Here is a 27,111-nt window from a genome sequence, read left to right on the forward strand (position 1 = left end):
GGCTTTGAATGATCAAAATAACTAACTTACTACATATTCCACTGGCGTATCATAATTAATCAACCTTAAAGTACATGTGACTCCAATATCCCTGAAAGTAATATTTCTTATTTTTTCCCCTTCGTCTGATTACTACACAAATAGGAAAACTGCTTTTCCCCATATGTTCTTGCACATTTAAGCAGTTTAATTATGGTACGCATGGACAAAAACCTTGATTATGTTTACATGCTTTTAAAATAGCTGCATAAAAACTATGCATAAATGCATCCTTAGAGCTCTCTGAGCTGGCTTGTTTTCTTTCTGATGTTTCATTGCCCTAACTAGGTAACATCATCAGTGCTGGTCAGTGATTCAGCCAGTTTGCACCACTTCAGGAGAACTGATGGTTAACTTTCTGAGCAGTTTGGTGAACTGGTTGTTGGAAGAAATCATAAGGGCAGAGAACTGGTTGTTAAATTATTTGAATCCCACCATTGGTGCTAGTGCATCATCACTGAGATGTTACCTAGTTAGGGCAATGAAAAGTCTGCAAGAAAACAAGCAAGCTCAGAGAGCACCAAGGACCCCTCATTTCATCCCTGAGCTATAAATATTCTCCTGAATTGGAACGATGCATACAGTTGAATAATTGGCCATGCAATGGTTTTATCAAGGAAAAAAGAAACTAGAATAACATTCCAAGCTGTTGGAGCTCTGCAAGAGGTCCACAATGTGTGTGTGTGTATGTGTGTGTTTGCACATGCACATGCACACACATACAGACAAAATTATTTCCTTTGGGCTCTTCATAGTCTTATCATTCTGTCCCCTTCCCTGTTACATTCTGTACTGTGAGCAGAATACTATAGTATAGAACATAGAGTATTCACAATATCCATGGTAGCTATCAAGTCATGAATAGTTCAAAATTCCTTTCTCTGAAGGCATCTTTTTGGTTTCTACATATCTTGCCAACACAGATATGCCAAATGAACAACAAGCAAGATATCTTATCAACCACACAGGCAGCCCTGAACCACCACATTTTTAATGAGCTAATTAAAACACTGGGAGAAACCCAGCTTAGTGAGTCATATTTATTCTTTGTAGAGCCTTTTGCTATTCACTTACTTGAAGCATGTGGGTTGAAAATTTGACTGAGGAAATGGAGATGAAAACTGAAACCATGTCCAGCTTGAAGGCATCACAGTAAAATATTTGATTATTATTTTCTTGTTAGTGTGGCATGTTTCCTCTTTTAGGGAAAAAAATTACAATTTTGTAACTCGGAAGAACAGAGCAAGCCCATTTATGTACGGCAATGCGTTTTGCTAGTGAATATTTTTTGATAGGTCAATATCTGAATGAAAAAAAATTGAGCTGTAATGTATTATGAAAGCAAAATTCTCAGCCATGGATAGGAATATGAGAAATACTGTAAATATAGTGTCTTGTCAAATGAATGCAACATTCAAAGCAGACTTTTAATAGATTGTTTAAAAACTGCATACAATATCATAAGGAAAATATTCAGTGTAAGTAGGAGATTGATTGTATATGTGTATGATATAATGAAGCAGAGTGAACGATATTTGCATTAAAAAAATGTTTACCCTGTCCTTTTCATTTTCTCACTCCATGCCTTAATTTTTTAAACTTCATTTCACATAAGCTATACTTCAGAACTCTTGAAATCAGTATCTTTCAACCTCATGCACTTTGCTACGTTGTTAAGAATATCACATCTATTGCTACACAGTCTTTATAGGTAGCAGGATCTAGATTGAAACTAGATGTGATTCCCATGGAATCTCCAGAAGTCTAATGCAACTTGAGCAATTTTTTTTATTGCTGAAGATATCATATCATATCACTTCAGTGAGGGATAAAAGTTATCTCTTTCTCATTGTTTCTGGTTTTCCCTCATGGTTTGGAGGTCAGCGCAAGATTACGGGTATATGAATTTTGCATGCCTACAATCTCTGAAAATTGGGAACCGTGAAAAATAATTCACAGTTAAGGCACAAGTCTGCACACAACTACAGTTTTCAATTATTCATGCATATGTTCTATTCAGATGAACAGTCAACCAAAATAAAAATAAAAATCACAACTAAACAAAAACATCACAAACTTAATACAATAAGATAATATTTTTATGTTGACTGCTTCTTGTTTCCATTATGTTTTTTTTTGTTAGGTAAATTTTAGCTAAAAAGAGCAAGACAACATTTCCAGGACATTTTCAGGAAGACAAAAAAAAAGCCAACAATTACTTGCAAGTAACAATTACTTGCAGTGACATGTATTCAGGGGAGGCAGGGCCTCACCACTGTCATCATGGAAAAAGGCTGAGGTAGTTGCTGCCAGAGTCACAGTGGATGACTCTGCTTAGTGCTTAACTGTTTAAAAAAGCCTCTTAAAAAGTGCCCTCTACAGGAGGAAGGCGGGAGAACCACGTGCCTCATTTAGTCTATCTTTATGATCACTCGAGCAGAGTTAAGCAAGGGTTAAAAGCCGAAAAATTCCTTATGTAGATGAGGCACGTGGTTCTCTCGCCTCCTCCTGTAGAGGGTGTTTTTTTAAGAGGCTTTTTTAAACAGTTAAGCAGAGTCATCCATTGGAGACTCTGGCAGCAGCTAACCCAGCCTGACCTCAGCAGCTCTTGCCTTTTTCCTTTTACATTTTTACATTTTCATCATGGCAGATGAGAGCAGAGTTGAAATCCTCTGTGAAACAGCTGGAAAAGGTATGTGGGTCGGAGGGAGGGGGAGGAATTCAAAATTAATGTAATTTGTAAGTAATTGTATTATTGTAAGTAATATGTGTGCGTGCGTGTGCTTTACCTGCCTCTGCTGGTGCGTGGGCTGGCACTTTTTTATGTTGGACATAGCCACAGGACTTTTGGACATAGCAGCAGATCTTTTGGACATAGCGGCAGGGCTTTTGGACATAGCGGGACACCTCTATGTCGGACACAGCGCTGGGGAGGCAGGGCGGCTTTTGCCCGCTTGCCTCACCAGTCATAAACCTCACCACACGTCACTGATTACTTGATATAGTCTTCTACTTACTGGTTGATAAGATTGAATCTTGCACGAATCTGAACATAATAAGCATGTCAAAAATGACTTTGGGGAGTGAGTACAAATTCATTATCACCTTGAACAGGTAAGTGACAGATTTCCAGGAACACAGAGTAGTGAAATTTAAGAGAAATCTTAAATCATAAAGTAGTGTGAAAAATGCAAAGAACAAAATATAGCAGCTAAACAAGCTATTAACAGGAGGTATATTAGAAGTCAACTACCGTAGCTTCAGTTGACTTCTTTTATCAAGCATGTGACCTAAAATAGATATTCTACTCTGCTAATATAAAAACTATGAAGAATACCATAAAAGGGATCAGTGGCTAAGACGCTGAGCTTGTCGATCGAAAGGTCAGCAGTTCATCAGTTTGAATTCCTACGTCCGCATAATGGAGTGAGCTCCCATTACTTGTCCCAGCTTCTGCCAACCAAGCAGTTCAAAAGCATGTAAAAATGCAAGTAGAAAAATAGGAACCACCTTTGGTGGGAAGGTAACAGTGTTCCGTGCACCTTCAATGTTTAGTCATGCCAGCCACATGACCACGGAGACGTCTTCGGACAGCACTGGCTCTTCAGCTTTGAAACGGCGATGAACACTGCCCCCTAGAGTTGGGAACGACTAGCACATATGTATGAGGGGAACATTTACCTTTAAGAATAACATAATACTTCAGTTTTAATTCCACCAATCACAATAAATACCCATTTCAAAGCAGAAAAAAATCCAATACACACTGAAAAACTACGACTCCCTCCCCTCCTAAAAACCTCTCCTCTTCCAATCTCCCAGATAGATTAAATCACTGCTCTCCAAGGTGGCGCAGTGGTTAAATGCAGCACTGCAGGCTACTGCTAGATCAGCAGTTCAGCGGTTCAAATCTCACCGGCTCAGGGTTGACTCAGCCTTCCATCCTTCCGAGGTGGGTAAAATGAGGACCCAGATTGTTGGGGGCAATATGCTGACTCTCTGTAAACCTCTTAGAGAGGGCTGAAAGCCCTATGAAGCGGTATATAAGTCTACTGCTATTGCTATTGCTATTCTAACCACTTTTTTTTTTTTTTTTTAAAAAGACATGTTGTGTTAGAAAACATCTTGTCACTTTGAGTGCTGCAATCTGGATGGGATAATGTGCCTCCCTTTGTGCAGGCTAATCAGAAGCTGTAACTATTTTGCAAAAGAAGGTCCACCAACACCCCTGCTCAACTGAACCAGTGCTTATATTTTTTTTAAAAATAATTTAATTAAACGTATCAAAATAGAAAATAGAAAAGAAAAAGGAAATAGTGGGAAAATAGGGGAGAGAAAAAGAGAAGAGGAAGAAATAGGGTAAAGGAGAGAAAAGGAACAAAAGCATCGACTTCCAACTATTTAGGGCTTTTATGTACAACTTCCAACTTCTATGTACTACCCATTTCCGCAACAACAGACTTCATCAGAAAAACTCAAAGTCATGTTTCTCATATTTTTTCATCTCCAGCACAAAATTCAGAAGCAGCTTCCAAGCCAAAACAAACTTGGATGTTTCTTCTTTTTTTTTTTTGTTTAAAGTGAATTTAGCCAAACTCTGCTAGTTCTGGCAGTTTTTCCAGCCATTCATCCATTGCGGTAATTAAAATATCTTTCCATTTTTGTGCATAAAGCATTCTTCTTGCTGTCAACATATCAACTCAGCCAGTGCTTATTATGCACTCTAATAATTTCTATACCTCTCTTTATCAGTATGCTGAAACAGCACACTGGTTCCTCTTCGCATCCTGTGGAGAAGATTGCTCGTTTGAAACCAGGTAGAAAATTTATGTCTGTGTATTTTAATGCCTTTCTTTTCCCCCTGAGTAAAATCTCCTTCCCTCTGGGCTTTTTGTCTTGTTTTATATTTAAGCACCCATAGATTTATTGTTATACCATTTTTTTCAGGCCACTGTTTAATTTAGTCACCATCAGCTATTTTGGTATTTGGGAGCTGGGACTGACCTCTGCCATCTCAAGTGTTTACAAATGCTGGCTGTTCAGTGGTAAACTTTTATTTTGGAAGGCCTAAGGAAAAAAAAATCCAGCTACTCAAGGAAAGAAGAATATTTTTTTAAAAAACCAACATTTCTTCAGATTTTTGGCTAACAGCCTTTATTATGATGAACATACGTTTTAACCCCTGCACTGTTTTAGCAATGCTGATTCGTTCATACAGAAAAGAAGAACCATATTTTTAAAGCTGCTTATTATGCCTGCATTATATACGTGTGTGTGTGTTTGTGTGTGTTTGTGTGTTGGGTTTCAAATTTTTTTTTGAACCTACTCTGTGGGTGTGGCCTCCTTTGTGGGAGTGGCTTGCTGCCCATGTGACCTGGTGGGAGTGGCTTGCCGGCCATATGTTCTCTCTCTCTCTCTCTCTCTCTCTCTCTCTCTCTCTCTCTCTCTCTCTCTCTCTCTCTCTCTCTCTCTCCTTCCTTTTGTCTCTCTGTACCTTTTTCCTTTTTTTCTTTCATCTCTCTCTCACTTTTTCTTTATTTTTTTCTTTTCTTTTCTTTTCTTTCTTTCTTCCTTCCTTTCTTTCTTTCTTTCTTCCTTCCTTCCTTTCTTTCTCTTTCTCTCTCTGTGTGAGTCTCTCTGTGTGTGTGTTTGTGTGTGTGTGTGTGTGTTTGTCAGTGGTGGGTTTCAAAAATTTTTGGGACCTCTTCTGTAGGTATGGCCTGCTTTCCGGGTCCACTGGTGGAACCTCTTCTAACCGGTTCGGTAGATTTTACAAACTGGTTCTACCGAACTGGTGTGAACTGGTAGGAACCCACCTCTGGCGTGTGTGTGTGTGTGTAATTTTCAGTGAAGATGTTTCCATCCTGCCCTAGGCTGATTCAGACCAACAATAATAAAACTTTTATAAACCCAATAAGATCCAGACACTTTAAAGAAGTGTTTGCCATTGTTTTCCTGGAACTCAAATGTGGATACACACAACAGCAGAACTGTTAGCTTGCAGCCTGGTCTGAATACCTTGTAAATTGTTGGCAAAGTGCCTTTGTCTCTTCAGATTAGTGCATGCTGGCATGAACACTGGAGAAGCACAATTTAAATGGTAAGTGTGCCTTCTTTAACGGATGTAAATATTGACAACTGTGCAGCAGGCTGGATAGGTATGATGTATGGATGCCACATACCATGTTGATGGATCTATACATTTTTTGAAGAGATAAACATGTTTGGTTTAATATAGCATTTGTACAAATGCAGGCAAACACGTTCAAGGACTTCATACAATGAATGCATTGGATAAATGGGGGAAAACATCCCAAGTGCCCATTTGAAACCATTCATTTAGATGCTCTGCGAAAGGCACACACTCTTCCCTTTCAGTGAAGCCCAAGGGAATTTAATAGCCCTGACATCCAGTAATAGATTAGGGATTGAGTTGCTGAGAAGCGATGATGGCCATTGTTAGTAAGAGCAAAAGGACAGGCTCCATAGATGCTGAATGCTATTACCAAATGATCCTTCTGTTTTCTTCAGCCCTCTAGTGGTGCTTGAGGGAGAGCAAATGCCACCGAAGGGGGAGTTACAATTACAGATTTGATGTGGATGAATTTCTCATTACACCTGAAGTGTACAAACAATTAAATGAAATATGTGGAGCCAGATTCTTAAGGCTGCTATTCAGCATGCATGCTTTCTGCTGCAGCCTACGTAAGTGTTGTCTTGTCAGGGCTTCTGGCAGAATTAATGCCTCTAAATTACACAGCTTTATTCAGCTGCACACAGCTCTTGACAGAAGTAGTGAAATGCAACGCTTTCTAAATGCAGACAAGTTTCAGGTCTAACATGAAACGAAAAGAACACTGCAGATCCAGCTATTAATTCCCACATGCTTATTGTTCTCTAGCAAAGGTATTGTATTGTATTGTATTTGTATTTGGTTTATTTGTATGCCACCCTTCTCCAGGAGGGACTCAGGGCGGCGAACAACTCAGGGGGGGTGAGGGAACATAAACAACAGTACACATAATTAAAATACACAAAAAATCACACAGTCATACAAGTCGAGAGGGGAGGGGAACTCATCAACCCCAGGCCTGCCAGCACAGCCAGGTTTTGACGGCTTTCCGGAAGGCCTGGAGAGAGGTGAGGGTCCGAATCTCCGTGGGGGGTTCATTCCAAAGTGCCGGAGCTGCTACAGAGAAGGCCCTCCCCGGATAGTAGCCAGATGGCATTGGCTGGTGGACGGAACCCGGAGGAGGCCGACCCTGTGAGATCTGATGGGTCTTTGGGAGGTAATTGGCAGCAGGCGGTCTCTCAAGTACCCAGGTCCAATACCATGAAGGTGGGAAATGTGGGCTATTTTTCTTTTCTTGTTGAGAAGTCTGAGATCCACTCACAATTACAAACTCTCTTTTTGAGATTGTCTCACCAAAATTGGACTTTGTTTCTAAAAGAGGCTGAATTATCAAGCATCACCCGAAGGCAGGACAAGAAACAATGGATGGGAATTAATCAAGGAGAGAACCAGCCTAGAACTGAGGAGAATTTTCCTGACAGAACAATTAATCAGTGGAGCAACTTGCCCCCAGAAGTTGTGGGTGCTCCAACACTGGAAGTTGTTAAGAAGAGATTGAAAAACCATTTGTCCGAAATGGTGTAGGTTTTCTGATTGAGCATGGACTAGAAGACCTCCAAAGTCCCTTTCAACTCTGTTATTCTGCTATCTGTGTGACCTCTGATAAAGTTAATAGATTGCTGTATAATTGTTTTTTTGCCCTAAAAACTGAAATGGAGGTCCTCCTCAAATGTGATGCCACGGCCTCATTCCATTAAAAGCCTTTCTTTCCTGGTTCTAGCTTTAATTTCATTGCTCTTGCTATCAAAAAGAGAAAGCTTTTGAAAAATAGGAAGTTGTCTTCTTTCTTTTATATAGATCAACAAATACCAAAAAAACATATTCAAATAATAAAAGGCATCACTGCTCATCGATTTCATGAAACGATCACTCACCATTAAGATCAAACTCTGAAAAAGTTCTGCATCCACTGTGGTGTGGCTATTCTGGACATGTGGACAGTGCTGAGACATGATTGGTGCCAGGGATAGTATTCACTTACCTTCCCTACCAGGAATGTGAGCATGCACATTCTCAAATGTGAGCATGCGCACCTGTGCTCAGCCTTCCACACATGCGCTTTTGGTGAAAGAAGGGCCTAAATGGGATGCCATAGAGCCGGGGTGGGTGGGGAGGGGCTACCACGATTTTCAGTTCAGGTGAACTGATCCAAACCGGTAGAATACCACATCTGATTGGCACTAGAAAAAATGATTTTAATGTCATAACAATACAATTTTGAAAATAAAAGCATCCACTTGTAGATGACAGTATAATAGAATAGCAGAAGATCAGAGTTGGAAGGGACAGTGGAGGTCTTTTAATCCAAACCCCTGTTCAAGTAGAAGACTGCTATGTACTATCCTATTTCAGACAAATACAGTGGCTGTCTGATCTCTTCTTAAGAACCTCTCATGAAGGAACACCCACATCCCTTCTGTTTCAAAATAATTCACTGAAAAGAAATTACTCTCACATCTTTACACCTAACCATACCATGCCTTTGGGTTCTCATGGCTTGTATCCCTATGATACACCCTGCTGATCTTCGTAACATCCTGCTTCTTTCTGACTAGCTTTCCCTATTTAAATGATGGTTCCAAAGTGGCAACTGAGGTCTTAATCAGGATCAGGTCATTGTTGCTATGAGTTTCTTCAAAGAATTGGTGATCACAGCAGGGAATCTCTTTCACATACCTCCTACAGAGTGTTGCTTTTGAAAGCCCCATAGGATCTACCCACTGTAGCATCTTTTCCCAAGAATAAGGATAGACCCAAAGCCACGATAGTCCTTTTTAAACTGGAAGACTTGACAGATACATAAGAGGTGTTTTGTTTTTTTTTTGCTTTCTACCTTCCCACAAGAAACTGTAGTTTTGTATGTTTGGGACCTGAAGCTGATGTTTACTACATTGATTGAGTGATTATAGGCCATCAAGTCATGGTTGACTCTTAGCCATCAATCACAAAGGTTTCCTCCAGGAGAGGATTATCACCAACCACAAAACAAATGTGAAGATTTTATGCAATTCTAGAAACCTTGTCAATCTTCCACAAAGTGTCTCCTGGTTATGCCTGGAGGTTCAGGGAAAATCAGTCATCTTGACATGAATATGGAATATATTTGGAGAATTAAGAAAAACAGGTGCACCCCAGGAATTTATTTTATGTGTCAGAAATAAACTCAGACTTGATTTACGGCTTTCATCCTGTTCATTCTAGCTTTCTTTCATCTAAGCAGCTTCTGCAGAACACGAGAAAGGAACTGTTGCAGGGTTTTTTTCTGTTTAATTCATATGGTTCATTTATATATTGTAAGCAAATGAAATTGATCATCACAGTTACAATATATTGCTTCTGGGTAGTTATGTTTCATGTGCATGCACAAACATGACTAAAATTCTCTTTATTTCATTTTTTATTTATTCTTTTATACATTAACTTGGATTGATCTATGAATCTATGATTAACTTGAATGTTATTAATCTATCTATCTATCTATCTATCTATCTATCTATCTATCTATCTATCTATCTATCTATCTATCTATCTATCTATCTATCTCCATCCATCCATCCATCCATCCATCCATCCATCCATCCATCCATCCAAATGGCTGTGTGTTTGTGTATGTTCCAGCATAACTCTGGAATGCCTAGAGCAAGTTCAACCAAACTTGGTACACAGAGTACTTATTCTCTGGAAACAAATACTGTGGGGGTAAGACACACTTAACACCCCCTGGGTGTGTATTTTGTTAAGATACAGGCTGTTGTGCCTTAAATGACTTCTACTGTACAGCACTGTGGAGTTGCAATGGTAACGGCTTCCCAGTACTCCACAAGGGGGCTCCTCTGGTAAGGGGGAAAATCTAACATTAGAAATTGCAGGGAGATTTATGGAAGTGGGGTTGTTAAATAAATACCTGGGCAGCACCATCAGCTAGTTTGAAAATAGAAGAATGTTTACTGAAACAAGCAAGTCGGTGGAGAAATGTTAAGATGTGCAAATGCTGCTAGGAAGCTGAACAGTGAAATGTGATTTAGAGGAGAACCTTTTCTGACAGAAGTGAAAATGCCAGTATGGAAGAATGTTTCCTCTCTTACTTTGGATTATGGAAGTGAGAGTGAGTATGTAGTAGGATAAATATAAAAGTTCAATGCAATGGGATAGTGTGCTTAAGAAGTAAAACAAAAAAAGAGAAATGTTCAAGAATGAATTAATGGGTGCTGCACAAAAGTGACTGAATGACCGATGCATATATAGTGTTTTGTATAATTATGAATAGGATTCAGTTCCATTTCCTTTTCTTAATCTCATGGTATTTAAATTTATTATTTTATACTTCCTTTCAGATCTTTTTATAACATTCCTTACTCTGAAAAGAACACATGAAGAAATTCAGAATGCGTGCATCTATGTATCTCCACCAAGTCATTTTGTGCAATCTTTACTTAGGAAAATATATAGAGATATTTATAAGACAAGGAGCTTCCAAAACTGTGACCTTCTTAATAATATTTTGGTTCTCAAACATGGGTAGGCTTCACAGAAATGGGCATTTTTAAATCGCCTTTTCTAAGATATTTTCGAATATTGTATATCATATTTTTTCCTCAAGTACACAGGCATAATCTTTCAAAAATGAAAGATGATCGCTCTCACTGGATTCATTGGAAGCAAGCTAATGTGTATGACTAGCAGCATGTACTAAGTAAATTAAAGTTGTCCTTGAGTTCAGCTTTATTCCAAGTGATTGCATTATTCATTTTTTTGGCACCATAATGGAAATGGTTTGCTGTTGTGTTCTTAATTTAATATTAAGATTTAAAAATTCCCCCAACCAAGAAATAACCAGGTATCTCCATCTTTAGATATTGAGTTCAGCTAAGGTTGGTCATGTGATTCCCATCTTCTGCCAATACCTTAAGGCAATAAAATAATGACAAAAACTTCCTATCAGGATTTTTCAACCTCCAAACACCAATAAAACCTCATTTATTATGTGTCTTAAATTAAGGTGACCTAACACTTAATGAATAGCAGTATTAAGAAGGCAAACATATATGCTAGCATACACATTTCAGCTGAGCATGAATTGGGCATGGCTAGTCCAATGAAGAAAAGGACCAGGGATGACACCATAGCAATTTTCCAATATTTGAAGGAATGTCACAGAGAGGGGGGTTGTCAATCTGTTTTCCAAAGCATCTGAAAGCCAGATAAGGAATAATAGATGGAAAGTGATCAAGGAGAGATTCAACCTAGAAATAAGAAGAAATGTTCTGACAATGAGAACAATCAGCCACATAGAACAGCCTGCCATCAGAAGTTGTCGGAGCTTCACCACTGGAAGCTTTCAAGAAGAGACTGGACAGCCATATGTCAGAAATAGTATAGGGTCTCCTGCTTCATCAAGGGGTTGGAGTAGATAGCCTACAAGGTCCCTTCCAACTATTCTATTCTATTCTATTCTATTCTATTCTATTCTATTCTATTCTATTCTATTCTATTCTATTCTATTCTATTCTATTCTACTCTACTCTACTCTACTCTACTCTACTCTACTCTAATATTCTATTCTATTCTATTCTATTCTATGATTACTTTTATACATTAATTGATTTTGAGCCACAGCACATATAGTGCTTCAGAAATCCCAAACTACAAATGATTTCTTTATTGATATTAAATAACCTGCCGAGAATAATTTTAGATGTACTAAATTGACTTATTATCTGATATTTGATAGGAAATCAGGCTGCCAAATAAATCACAATGGTTGGACCCCCAAAAGCTGACACCAGCCAGACCATACAAAAACTCAAAGAAGCAGTGCTGGAAGGGAAGATGTGGAGAGACTTGGCCCATAGAATTGCCAAGCATCAGACATGACTGAATTGTTAGCAACATCATCATCATATCTGCTCAATTTTTCCTTTTGAAAGGAATCTCATCTGAAAAAATTATTCCTTGTCTATAGTCATTCTTTTTTACCCTTTTGCATCTTTGAATTTTATGTAAATTATTCCATACGTGTACAGTACATGTATACATGTACGTACAGCAGTGATAGTTTTCAAATAATTTAACAACCGGTTCTCTATCTCTAATTATTTCTTCCAAAAGCCAGTTCACCAAACTGCTCAGAAACTTAACAACCAGTTCACCTGAAGTGGTGCGAACTGGCTGAGTCCCACCACTGACGTACAGTCATTGTATCAACAAAAAATAATCTAAATGTGTAACAAACAGTAAGTACTTAGAATAAAACAAATGTGTATCTTTTAAGTGGACAAAGTAAATAATCACTAGTCTATAGAATGTAGACAAAGAATTGCTATAACATTTTGTAATATTCAATGTACAATGCATATTGTATATTAAATTGAAAGGCAGAAATGGATTTGAAATAGAGATAATGTTCAAGCTTAAAAAACGTAACCTTTACTATTATTATTATTATTATACAATTGTATCACAGCGGCCAGTTGTTTCGCCGGATTTGGCATTGATTACTAGTCGGGCCCCACCCAGGGGCCTAGGACGTCGTAATGTATTTTCATAATATGCGTGCAGTTCCAAGCAGTGCGGCTTTTTGCATTTGACTGATGGTGTTTTTGTCAATTTTTAACTGTTTTTAATGTAATTCCAGTGCTTTTGGAATAGCACCCAGTTTGCCGATTACCACTGGAATTACCACTGCTGGTTTGTGCCATAATCATTGAATTTCAAGTTTTAAGTCCTGGTATTTCACGATTTTTTTCATATTCCTTCTCATCGACCCTGCTATCACCTGGTATTGCGATGTCTATGATTGTAACCTTATTTTTCTCAACCAGTGTGATGTCTGGTGTATTATGCGCCAGTATTTTGTCCGTTTGTATACGAAAAACCCATAAGATCTTGACCATCTGATTTTCGGTGACTTTTTCAGGCTTATGTTCCCACCAGTTTGTTGTTGTTTTAATATTATAATTTTTGCACAAATTTCAGTGGATAATTTGTGCTACCGAATTGTGCCGCAATTTATAATCAGTCTGGGTGATTTTTTTACAGCAGCTGAGTATGTGATCAACAGTTTCATCAGCTTCTTTGCAAAGTCTGCATTTGGCATCATCAGAGGACTTTTTGATTTTGGACTTAATGGCATTTGTGCGGATAGCTTGTTCTTGCGCAGCCAGGATTAGTGACTCTGTTTCTTTCTTTAATGTACCTGTTATTAACCATAACCAAGTTTTTTCACTGTCCACTTTATCCTTTATTTTTCCCAGAAATTGGCCTTGCAATGCTTTGTTGTTGTTGTTGTTGTTGTTGTTGTTGTTGTTGTTGTTTAGTGCACTGATATGGCACTTTAAAGGGACATAGTGGCTCAGTGGCTAAGATGTTGAGCTTATCAATCAGAAAGGTCAGCAGCTCAGCAGTTCGAATCCCTAGTGCCGCATAAAAATAGGGACCACCTTTGGTGGGAAGGTAACAGCGCTCCGTGCGCCTTCGGCATTTAGTCATGCCGCCGACATGACTACGGAGACATCTTTGAACAGCACTGTCTCTTCAGCTTTGAAACAAAGATGAGCACTGTCCCCTAGAGTCAGGAATGACTAGCACATGTGCGAGGGGAACCTTTACCTTTTTATGGCACTTGGTGTTTTCAGAAATACTGTAAATCCTCATGATGTATCAAAAGCAATTTAAACACAATGCAACTGGTTTAAATAGATAAATGCAATAAAATATATCCACTGCATTATCCAATTATGCCATCTTTGTACTCTCTATAGTCTCTTGTGCTTTGTTCTTTTTATGGTCTACATTAATCTTTTAAGCTTTTGTTAAATTAAATATCCTCTTCTCCAACTATTATATTTAAATTCCACCATAGAATCTATCTTTCTTTTACTATATCCGATTTGCTGATGCATTCACATACACTCATTGTCAATAAAAGAAAATATAATCTCAAGACTCATCCTGCCCTTTTAAATTAGTTCCTGATTTTTGCCTTTATCTTTTCCCTTTAAACTTTAGAACATGCACTATGCTTGGCAAATTTGATTATTTGTCTACAAATTTACTCCTAAATTCTGGTTTATCTTTGTTAAAACTTTCCTGGAAGTATTTTGTATGTATTGACATTGTAGTTCATTCCATCCATAGACTGCAACAGGCAACAGGCAGCAGGCTAAATCAGTTTTCCCATTAGAACCATTGACTTACTCTGTAATCAGACATAGAGAGCAAAATAGTCTCTTAGGAAAACAGAAATAATTGTTGGATGAGAACAAGACTTTTAATAACAATTCAAAATACTGTGTACTTCCTGACTGTCTGCCAAGATTCATACTGCTTTCTATTTCTATCACTTCTCTTTTCCCTTCTATACCTGAGTGTAGAACAAGAAGCAGTGAGTGGAAACTAATCAAGGAGAGAAGCAACTTAGAACTGATGAGAGATTTCCTGACAGTTAGAACAATTAATAAATGGAACAGCTTTCCTCCAGAAGTTGTGAATGCCCCAACACTGAAAGTTTTAAAGAAGATGTTGGATAGCCATTTGTCTGAAACGGTATAGGGTTTCCTGCCTAGGCAGGGGGTTGGACTAGAAGACCACCAAGGTCCCTTCCAACTCTGCTTTTGTATTTGTATTTGTATTTGTATCTAAATATCTGTTTCAAGCTACCTCTAAATAAGTGACATACAGTTGAGCTGAACACAAACTTTTTTCACTTCCTTCTTTGATTATTCTCTGATTTTTACTTGGTGTGTTGGGTTTAAATGGTGACTCTTTAAGTCAAATGCTTCTTTTTTTTAAGCTTACACTGAATTATAATGAATCTAGTACCATGACTATTGTCACACACACACATCACACCAAGGGTACTTGGTGCTCTCTGAGCTTGGTTGTTTTCTTGCAGATATTTCATTACTAAACTGTAATGTAATGTGAAGTATTCCGTACATATACATATACATATACATATACATATACATATACATATACATATACATATACATATACATATACATATACATATACATATACATATACATATACATATACATATACATATACATATACATACACATACACATACACATACACATACACATACACATACACATACACATACACATACACATACACATACACATACACATACATATATACATGTATAGGATTGTATCAACAAAAAATAATCTAAATGTGTAACATACAACAAGTGCTTAGAATTTTAAAAGGTGTATCTTTTCAGTGGACAAAATAAACAATTAATAATCTAAAGATTGTAGACAAGGAATTTTGTAATGTTATTAGTGCTGAGCTACAAATTTTCTCTCTATCCATAAAGAAATTTCAGTACATAAAAGAATAGTTTATAAAGTCCGTACATTTAAATTATGGAAGGATGAAATCTTTCAATTCATATGTTCACAAGTAATTCATTTCTTGTTATGCCTAACAAGAATCCTGCTTTTTGGCAAGATATTATTATGATAAATTATTTGTTCTTGTGCTGTTATTCTGAATGATAATGCTTCTCAGCGTGAATGCTTCGGTGAATGAATTGTCCCTACTGAAAGTTGACAGTAGACATAATTTCATTAGCTTTCTCAGTTTCGTGTGAAAAGCCTTCTCAGGATTTTTCCACACTGTAGCCTTATGAGTGCTTGATGTCTCTGTATTAATCAGCTGAAAATGAAGTCAATTTCCTTTTCTATATATTAATGTCTTCCTGTGTTTTGGCATAGTGCCCGGGGGCTGGATCTGGCCCATGGGGTGCTTAGATCTGACCCTGGAGACAGTGAAGGATCAGCCCCCAGGGCCTCTGCCAGAACTCCATTTTCACTGGCAGAGGATTGCAAGAGGCCTTCGCAGCCAAAAACAGAGCTCCCGAAGAGCACACACAACCCTCCTGAGCTCTGTTTTCATTGGCAGAGGGTTGCAGGCGGCCTTTTCAGCGAGAAACAGAGCTCAGGAGCCCATTTTCACTGGCAGAGCATTAAGGCCTCCACAGGCACCCCCTGACACAAGTGACATCGAGCTGGCCATGCCCACCCTGGCCCCTTGAGGTCAAACACAACCCACATGCAGCCCTCAAGGAAATATAATTTGACACCCCTGGCATATGATAGCTGGTATTCTATCTGGACCAAACTTATTATAAACCCTGATTGGTAGATTCCCCTACATCAGGGATGTCAAACTTTCACATTGTCGTCACATGATGTGTCATGATTTTCCCCCCTTCATTATACCAAGGGTGAGTGTGGCGATCGTGTGACACATCTGTCTCATGGGCCGCAGGTTTGACACCCCTGCCCTATATCTTTATTGCTGCAACCTTTGCTCGGAATATGGGCAAATCTTTTAGGACATGTGATTTCTTTTGATAGACCATTCTACACTGATTCTCAGTTTATGCCTTCCTGTCTGATACATCTACTAATGGAACAAGGAGAGCAGAGGGCCCGTTCTACTGTTATTCCTGTCATTTAGATTAGAACATGAAGATTAACCGAGTTGGAAGGAAGGAAGGGAGGGAGGGAGGGAGGGAGGGAGGGAGGGAGAAAGAGAGAGAGGGAGAGAAGGAGGAAGAGGGAGGTGTACAAATCCAATTAAACCCATGGAGACTTATGGAATAATAATTCCTTAAAAATAAAGCAGGAATATAAAAAATAAAATGGCCATGGGACATATTAAGCCATTGATCCCAACCTTTTTGCCACCAGTTTCATGGCAGACAATTTTTCCATGGCCTGGCAGTGGAGGGAATGCACAGCCTAGATCCTGCATATGCACAATTTTTCTCACACCTTTGGCTATGCGGCCCAGTTCTTAACAGGCCACGGCCAGAGGTGGGTTCCTACCAGTTCGCAACAGTTCGGTAGAACCGGTTCGTCAAATCTACCAAACCGGTTAGAAGAGGTTCTACCAGTGGACCCGGAAAGCAGGACACACCTACAGAAAAGGTTCCAAAATTTTTTGAAACACACCACTTGCCACGGCCCAGTACCACTTTGCAGTCTGGGAGCTGGGGATCCCTTCATTAATCAATAAACTATACACCATAACCAAATTCAATAAACTGCCAGTAAAAGAACCTGTTTTCCAGCAAAACCACTTCTAAGGTACTAGTTGTTGGAGTGTTTGGATACATATTCATTAATTCAGGGGCACCATCTTGTAACCCCACTGAGAATTAAGGTGCCGTGATCTGAAGTGATGCTTATAAATCACTTGTTAAGGCTGAGTGGTATATTATAGTCCATAACCTTAGTGACGAAGCCTTCATGTTGCCTCAAATTGTGTGTGATAATAAGACATAGAGATAGAGAAACAGACAGAGATGGAGGGAGATACTGTATAGACTAGTGTTTCTTAACCTTGGCAACTTTAATATTTGTGACTTCAAACCCCAGAATTCCCTAATGAACATTGGTAATAGAGTACTGATATAGGTATTGCCTCATGATCAACACAAGAGAAAATGTATAGTTGTCCATCTCATAAAACACAATACAAGTTATGTGGGGAAATGAAATCCATCCTTTTAGCTTTTGCACTTAACAATAATAATCTTATAGTTTTTGTCAAGAAAATAGAATGATCCCTATACATATATTAAGTTTTATCTACAGATTTATGAGGGGCTTTAAAATCTTCTACTCAGTTATAATTCAATGGGTGCACCACAAGCAATACAACTGCGCCTAAACTTTATTTTCCTCATGAGGATGTTTCTTAAGGTTACAATAATTACAGAATTATTGCTACATTTCATGGAAAATACAGCTCTGTGTGAAATTATTATCAAAACATGCAGCGTTTTTGAGTTTTAAATATAAAAGCAATCCCGTAAAGTATTCCTCTTCAATCAATTAGCAAGGCCTTCACAGGCAGGAGGAAGATTTCTGCCTTTATTGTTCAAACAGGAGATTCATATTTTTTTTTAAATGTGTGCAGGAACAATAAGATGAACTCCATGAAAAAAAGAAATAAATAGACACATAAATAGAGACACGAGTAGCTCCCATGTAATCGTTGTGATATATACAACAATGTTACTGAGTAGCTGCTAGATCTAGGGGTGTCCAACAATGACAACTTTAAGACTTGTGGACTTCAGCTCCCAGAATTCCCCAGCCAGCATGAGAATTCTGGGAATTGAAGTCCACAGGTCTTAAAGTTGCCAAGGCTGAATACCCTTGTGCTAAACAGTTCTGTGTGCCTCTTCTTACCACGGATAACGGTATTATATTAACTCAATTTTCACTAATTTTCAGCATGTACTTTCTTCTTTTCCTCAGGCAAGCTGCCATGTCTACTGAAAATTAATCACAAATCCAATTTAAATCTCAAGCTATAAATTATATTCATCTAGATATAATGTTTCTCCTCACTCCCCCCATTAATTCCTTCTTATTTAGAAGACTGGAAAATATTAAACTAGAATAAAAAGTTAAATTGTCTCATCCTAGCAGCTGTGACCAGTGACTTTGCATAATATTTAGTTATAAAATCTGCAGTGATATGAGAATAACGGTTACTGGGATTTGTCCTGATTAATTTGGGAAGCACAGTTTAAAATATGGTCCAATTTATGGAGTTAGAAAAATTGGGAGGATTTAAAAAAATATATTTAAGTTTAAAGACGCAAAGCTGGAGCTCAGTCAAAAGCCATTTTGTGTGGTGTTCTTCATTTTTCCTGCTAAAACTTATAAATGGCAGCTGCAACTTCACAAAATCTGATCACACCCATGGAGTAAAGATTAAAATCTAATTATTACAAATAAATGGTATATTCATTTGTGTGCCCAATCTTAAACTAATGAAAGCTTTAGTTTTATTCATGATCACACAACTTTGATTATCATTTTAGGGAGTCAATGTATACAGTCGCAAACTTTCAGAACTGCTGGTTTAGTATGGTGTGCACCAGAGGTGGTATTCAGCAGGTTCTGACCAGTTCTGGAGAACCGTTAGCAGAAATTTTGAGTAGTTTGGAGAACCAGTAAACATCTCCTCTGACTGGCCCTACCCCCATCTATTCTCTGCCTCCCAAGTCTCAGCTGATCTGGAGGGAATGGAGATTTTACAGTATCCTTCCCCTGCCACACCCACCAAGCCATGCCCACCAAACCACACCATGCCCACCAAGTCACACCCCACAAAACCAGTAGTATTTTTTTTTAATCCCACCACTAGTGTGCACTATATCGCTGCCTGCTATATGAGAATTGGTAGGAGGATATTAATATCATACAATCAAGGTGACCCTTACACGGGTCCAGAAAACAGCGGAAGGTCAAATGAGGCTAGAGAACATCAATAAGCGCTGCTTTTGTGATGACCTTACCAAATCCATATGGTTATAGATATCAAAATGAAAAGATCACTAGAAAGAGAAGGAATGGATCAAAAAAGTCAAGATGGTGGCCATAGACGAACAATCCAAGGTTTTCCCTTTTTTTACCACTCCACCAAGCAATATTCCTAGCATCAGATGTGCTGCTGGGGAATGAATATATGATAAGTGCACTTAGCTTGCTAGTCAAAGTCAATAGGGTAAATGCCAAGGAATATCTAGAAGCCTGGCATTCTGACCAATCAGCCATCAAGAGACACATTAACAACATTTATAGACTATGCAAAAGACAATAATCAGCCCAAAAGAGAACAAAAATACTCCAGCACCTCTCCATCAGCAACCATATCAGCATAGGTTAACTTCAGTCCAACAATCAAGTAAACAATACCCCAATCAAGGAACTGCCCTACCAAAGTTCCTCAAAGATCATCCCTAGCCATTGGTGGGTTCCAGATCCCGTTGCAACCGGTATGGTGCAATGGGGCCTGGCGTCCACCACATGAACGCATGCATATGCACACAGTGCGCACATGCATCCTTACCTCCTGTGACGCTCCACGATGTCTCCGTGATGCTCCAGCTGCTCGGCGGAGCATTGCACAGGTGCCATAAGTGCCGAAGAGGTCAAATACAGGTAAGGGGGGTGGGCAGGTGGGCCCTCTGGAGCACTGTACGGGAATGGTACCCTGTGCTCCCGGCACACATCAGTATGCCCGTACCAGGGCATACCACCTGCAATCCACCATTGCCCCCAGCTATGCAAACAAGCAAGTCACCAGAATATAAACTGACAGAAAACAGCACTCTTTACTAGCACTGATGATGTTACCCAGTTAAGGTAACGAAATATCTACAAGAAAGCAAGAAAGCTCAGAGAGCACCAAAGACCCTTCAAATATGGCAAATCTTCATTTGATTTCAAATTCTCCTCTTCTTCCTCCTCCCTTGTGCCAACCAACCTTAGTGCAAAGGCAAATATGTCCCCGATATCTGAGTGGGTTATCACTGTCAGTATATGTGTCTGGGATATGTGTACATTTGTAGGGGTGAATGCCTGCCCACTATAACAAAGCAGCTGAAAACTATCTCGTGGTGATGAATCTAAGGTGTGTATGACCTGAGTTTTAACAAAACTATGGTAAAAGCTCTTCACACTACAATGGAAATAAGCACACCGGAATTATGCTTCAATACTCCTCTAATGCTGACCTCTTTCTGATGGGAATTGATTAGCAGAAACCTGTATTTTCCTTTAGCAGAGGAATCATTTTGGTGGCAACTGCTTTTCAATCTAATTGGATTTTAAAGGCAGACACATTGTATTGATAAGACTAATTTGTACTAGAACCACTAAATCAAACAACAGGCAGGAAATATTTTTTGCTGCTCATTCTGTATTTGTATAAGAAATGAGTTCTGACAGTCTCCGGCTTACTACTATTCATTTAATGAACATTCAAAGTTACAACGGCATTGAAAAAAGTGACTTCACCCTTAGGACCATTGCAGCATCCCCATGGTCATGTGATCAAAATGATCGTGCTTGGAAACGACATTTATTTAGGAAGACTGCAGTACCCTGGGGTCATGTGATCAATTTTTATGACCTTCTGACAAGCAAAGTTAATAAGGAAGCCCGATTCAATAAACAACTGTGTTACTAACAACTGCAGTGATTCACTTAAGAAATGGGGCAAGAAAAGTCATAACATGGGTCAAGACTCACTTAACAACTGACTTGCCCAGCAATGGAAAGGTTGGGCTGAATTGTCGTAACTCAAGGACTACTATAAATCATTGCGATGTTGGAGATGCAATGAGAGTAACCCTAAAACAATATGTTTTTGAAACAGCCTAAAATTATTATATTTCTGGGAAAAGTAATGGCATGTACCGTATTATTTTGGCTTTATATTTAGTATTAAATAATATTGGCAAAATAGCATTTAAGATTTGAGGTTTTATATGTTCAAACATCCACATTGTTTAAACATTTTCTTTGAACACCCTCCCCCCCCCAATTAATGAATTTAAACTTTCAATTATGTACTTACAAAGCAGGAGCAATTGTGCTATTATAGCATTCATTGGAAAAGCTGCTCTAAAAACTTTAGAAAGAAAAAGAGGAGAAAAACTGTGGTTTTTTTGAAAAAAAAAGCTGTGTGTTTTGTCTATGAGGACACACAGTGTGTGTGTGTGGGGGGGGGGGGAGAGATATGTCTGTGTGCACAAAGCACACCCATACCCCTATGCAAATATATAATGTCCAGGAAAATCTGCTCAAGAGAAAGAAAGGGTTTTCCAATTGCTTTTCTGGATCAGAAAGATGTGAAAGGACAGCAGCAGAGAATTAATTCACTGTGACAACATGATAGCCTGCGGTCCAGACTGAATATTTGCAAGCTGTTGTTATAGAGTCTCAGTCTGGAAAGATTTTTCTTAAATCAGCTCAAAGTCAAAAGGGGAAGAAGCACAAGACAGAAACTACTGGGAACAATTAGCATAAATATGCCCTCAAACAGAACAGTTGCTCACCGTATGAGTAACGTGGGATGCTTCTACAGGTAGTCCTTGACTTACGACCATAATTGAGCCCAACATTGCTGCTGCTAAGTGAGACATTTGTTAAGTGAATTTTGCCCCATTTAATGAGCTTCCTATCCACAGTTGTTAAGTGAATCACTGCAGTTGTTAAATTAGTAGCAGGATTGTTAAACAAATATGGCTGCCTCATTGATTTTGCTTATCAGGAGGTCGCAAACGATCACCTGACCCTGGGAAACTGTGACCAGCATAAATATCAGTCAGTTGCCAAGTGTCTGAATTTTGATCACACGGCCATGGGGATTTTGTAACATTCATAACAAGAGGTGGGTTTCAAATAATTTTGCCACCAGTTTGCCATGCATCGAAACTGTGAGTGTGCACACTTCGTGAGCATGCACATCTTCCATGCATACATGTGGCCTTCTGTGCATAGGCTTTGCTCACGTATGTGGCTTACACGCATGCACACAGCTTAGAAAACATGGCTAAATAGGACTGCATAGATCCAGGACAGGTGGGCAGGCCCACCCACCCGCAGTTTGCAGCTACTAGTTCACTTGAATTGGTCTGAACTAGCTGAATGCCACCACTGATTCATAAGTGTAAAAAATGGTCTTAAGTCATTTTTTTCAATGATATTGTAACTTCCAATAGTCACTAAATAAACTGTTGTAAGTCAACAACTACCTGTATCTGATTTATTTTGATTAAAGATTCCAATGAGCTGAGGGAGCCGAGGTGGCGCAGTGGTTAAATGCAGCACTGCAGGCTACTTCAGCTGATTGCAGTTCTGCAGTTCGGCTGTTCAAATCTCACTGGCTCAGGGTTGACTCAGCCTTCCATCCTTCCGAGGTGGGTAAAATGAGGACCCGGATTGTTGGGGGCAATATGCTGACTCTGTAAACTGCTTAGAGAGGGCTGAAAGCTCTATGAAGGGGTATATAAGTCTAACTGCTATAATCTCAGACAGTGGAAGAAATACCAATAGAGCTACATTCAGCAGAGCATGCTGAGATCTTGTTGGGACCCTGTAGAGTATATTGCAAGAAATTACCTGGATTAAATAGCAATAGCACTTAGATTTATATACCACTTCATAGTGTTTTACAGCCCTCTCTAAGCGGTTTACAGAGTCAGTCTATTGCTCCCAACAATCTGGGGCCTCATTTTACTGACCACAGAAAGATGGAAGTCTGAGTCACCTTTGAGCAGGTGAGTATCGAATTGTCAAATTGCAGGCAGCCAATGATCAGCAGAAGTAGCCTGCAGTACTGCTAACCACTGTGCCACCGCAGCTCTGTGGCACAACCATTAAATATTAGCAAGAAAATATTTCTGCCAGCACTCTTCTTGATTTTAATGGCAAAGCAAGAGGAGAGTAGGTCGTATTGTCATCATCTAGTATGTCAAAACATATAAGATTTCTTAAGTATACAAGATCAATAACATCAGAGGATTGTTTTTAAATCCAAAAAGACTCATAATTGAATTTCAATTTTTCCCCATCATGCGAAATTGTTCCTAATTCCAATAATCACTACATAGTAGAGAAAGTCCTTTATCATAATGCAGATGGTCAATTGCCCAAATACATCTTTCCATCACAAATATCAGACAGTCCTGATGCAATTCTTTCAGCTTTGAATACATCACTCTAAAGGGCATGAAGACCTGGATTTACTCAAAATGTAGTTTAGTCAGACCCTGTTAGTCAAATATTACTATTCATCTATGATCAGAATAATGGTATAATAGAATAACAGAGTTGGAAGGGACCTTAGAGGTCTGTTGTGGCCCGTTAGTGGCCAGCGGAGCTGGTGGCAGACTCAGACAGTGAGGTGGTTGGGGAGGAACATGGGCCAGTCCTGGAGTCTGGGGAAGGCTCTGATGAGGGCTCTGTGTCAGAGGCAGAGATGGGCGAGGGCCATCCGACAGTTATCAGCTGCCTTCAGAGCCGGGAAATCAGTGGGGCAGAAGAACAGCTGGAGCCTGTTTCCGATGAGTGCATGTGCAGAGCTGCCAGGAGAAGGGAACAGTTAAGGAACAAGGGCTGATTCGGGAGTAAAGACACAGGTGGATGGTGAATGGCCTCTCCCATAGGGAATAAAGAGGAACAAAAGGGGAGTGGAGTTTGCAGGAGTCAATTAGTTCACTTAATTAGTGTGAAGATTTGTTCGTGATTCTCAGAGACTGCTTGCCAAGTATTTGCTTGTACAGCATTGCCTGGCAGCTCTCCAAGCCTGATAAGGTCTGTGGTTGTAAATTCACCCTTGAAAGACATTTTGCCAGGTCTTTACTGGATGTAAATGAGAGGAATTCACAGTAGCTTAATAAAAAGGGGTTTTGTCGGGACAAGGAGTCTGCTTGGTGATTTTGTGAAGCCTAGATCAGAACAAGGTCTTTTATTCCAACCCTTCTTCTCAAGCAGGAAATCCTATACTATTTCAAACAGATGGTTGTCCAATGTCTTCTTAAAAGCCTCAAGTGTTGGAGCACCCACAACTTCTGAAGGAAAGTCTTTCCACTGGTTAATTGTTCTGCAGAAAATTTCTCCTTGGTTTTAGGTACGTTCTCTCCTTGATTAGTTTCCATTCTTTGCTTCTTGTTCTGCCTTCTGTTTTAGCTTTAAGAAGGCTGGTAGAACCAGATAGCTATTCATTTGCCACATCCTTCACAGTCTTCCCAATATCCTACCATTGTTTGCTGCTGACTTCCAACCTTAAAGACCTTATATTTTCTGAAGCTTTATGGCTGAGAAGCTATGGAAGTTAAGCATGGGTCATTTTCTAAATAAAGACCATAACATCACATGAGCGAACCGGCAGTAGAGCCTGCCAGAACCCACCCCTAGGACAAATGTTTTATTATTTGCCCCCCCTTTTTAACACTGAGAAGAAAAGAGCTATTAGAAGGCAGTTTTGAATATCTGACATTGGGTATTCGCAGGAGGGATCAAGGAAACATAAATGATGAAACATGTGTTATGATATCACGATACAAGCCTTGTGTGTGATGTTGAGATACAAGTACAAAAAGTCAAGGTTTAGATCACGATGTCATAACAGACATTTTGCAATTTTGGCATGATTGCCAACTGCAAAGTATGCTTCTGCTATTAAATCTTTTCACGTATTTGCCAACCAGAAAAGCCTGCAGAACGTTCTGAGTGTATCTCTAGACATCCTACCCTTTCATTAAATTTAGTTTGGGCAAAGAGCAGGCTGTTAGAATAATAGCTACTAATGTGACAGGCACATATATTTTCTTGCAGTTGAGTTCTGCAAAGACCTTGCTCTTAGATCCTGTCAGTTAAGGTAGGCAGCAGAATACTAACTATTCTTATTCAGTACACTCCATTGATCTTGTATGATTTATGATCTTAGCAAAATGAACCATAAAAGTTTGCTGCCTAAAGAGGGGAAAATGTATGGAATATTAACACCAAGTAGATGATTCTGGTTATGGAAGAAATCACTTTTTAGATAATGGAATGTAAAAAAAAGAAAAGAAGAGGACCTTTGTAAAACTAAATAGACTGAATCCTGCATACTTAACCTAAATTTTCAAATGTTTACAAGGATGAGCATTGCACCACACAATTGACTAAATTTGAAGCCCTAGATAAATTTAAAATCTTAAGAAAACCATTATTTAGTGATTGAAAGGAAAGAAGAAAGCATATACGAAATCAATACCTCAGCAATAATCCGTGACCCGTCAAAACCGTGCTCGACTAAACTGCGCCCGATTAAACTGCGTTGCTGACATCATCAACAGGACGACAACAGCCAGTGCGGAGAAAGAAGGGCGCTTTAAATAGCGCTTTGAAAGCAAGCCGATTCAACTTAAGGTAAGGGTTAGGTTTAGGGTTAGGTTAAGGGTTAGGGTTAGGTTTAGGGTTAGGTTAAGGGTTAGGGTTAGGGTTAGGGTTAGGGTTAGGGTTAGGGTTAGGGTTAGGGTTAGGGTTAGGGTTAGGGTTAGGGTTAGGGTTAGGGTTAGGGTTAGGGTTAGGGTTAGGGTTAGGGTTAGGGTTAGGGTTAGGGTTAGGGTTAGGTTAAGGGTTAGGGTTAGGTTTAGGATTAAGTTAAGGATTAGGTTTAGAGTTAAGTTTAGGGTTAGGTTAAGGGTTAGATTTAGGGTTAGGTTTAGGATTAGGTTTAGGGGGGTTAGGTTTAGGTTTAGGGGTTAATTTTAGGTTTAGGGTTTACAGCATGCTTCTGTCTCCGCGCTGTTGTCGCCCTGTTGATGATGTCAGCGACGCGGTTTAGTCGAGCGCGGTTTAGTCGAGCACGGTTTTGTGGTGGAAACGCCATAATCAATAGCAACTGCAATTAATACAAAATTAGCAAGAAATAACGCAATCAGGAAGAAAGAATTTTCCCCATCACATTTGAAAATCCTTGAACGCAATAAAACTGCTTAAACTGACAACTTGTTGGAATCCTTGAATCCATTCTTGCTTTCAATACAAATCTTCCTCACCGACTGCAGAAAACAAAAAAACATGTTCTCCAGCAACAAAAGTAGACCTAAACTGGAGAAATAATGTACCGGTACCTCTTTCCTGACATCTACGATTTCTTGAGTCTTTTCAAAGCTTTGTTTTAAATGCTTTAAATGCAAGTTATTTAAAGAAGTTTAGAAGAGAATGTCGGTGCAGAATATGCAGGCACAGATGCTTCTTTGATCTACTTTGATCTATTTGAGTAGTAGGCAAGCATAGATATACTCATTCTCCCAACATTTAAAGCATAAGGTTCCCAATGTGTCATCTGATTTATTTCAAACAACAATACAACATGACCAATCCCCATCTTTGGATTTCCAATCTAACGCATCACATCATGCAAGCAGATGGTAGAAAAATTAACATGGGAATAAATTAGTAATCCTTAATGTTATAAAAACCTTAATGTCACTGCCACAACCTGACAAAAATGGCTGCTTTCTTTCACCATTAGGTAAAAGACACAACTGAATCAGAGGTGGTATTCAGCAGGTTCTGACCAGTTCTGGAGAACTGGTAGTGGACATTTTGAGTAGT

The sequence above is a fragment of the Thamnophis sirtalis genome, unplaced genomic scaffold (genome assembly GCF_051295495.1).
Source record: "Thamnophis sirtalis isolate CommonGarterSnake01/CBP01778 unplaced genomic scaffold, rThaSir2_p1.2 scaffold_2, whole genome shotgun sequence".
Classification (NCBI taxonomy): Eukaryota; Metazoa; Chordata; class Lepidosauria; order Squamata; family Natricidae; genus Thamnophis; species Thamnophis sirtalis.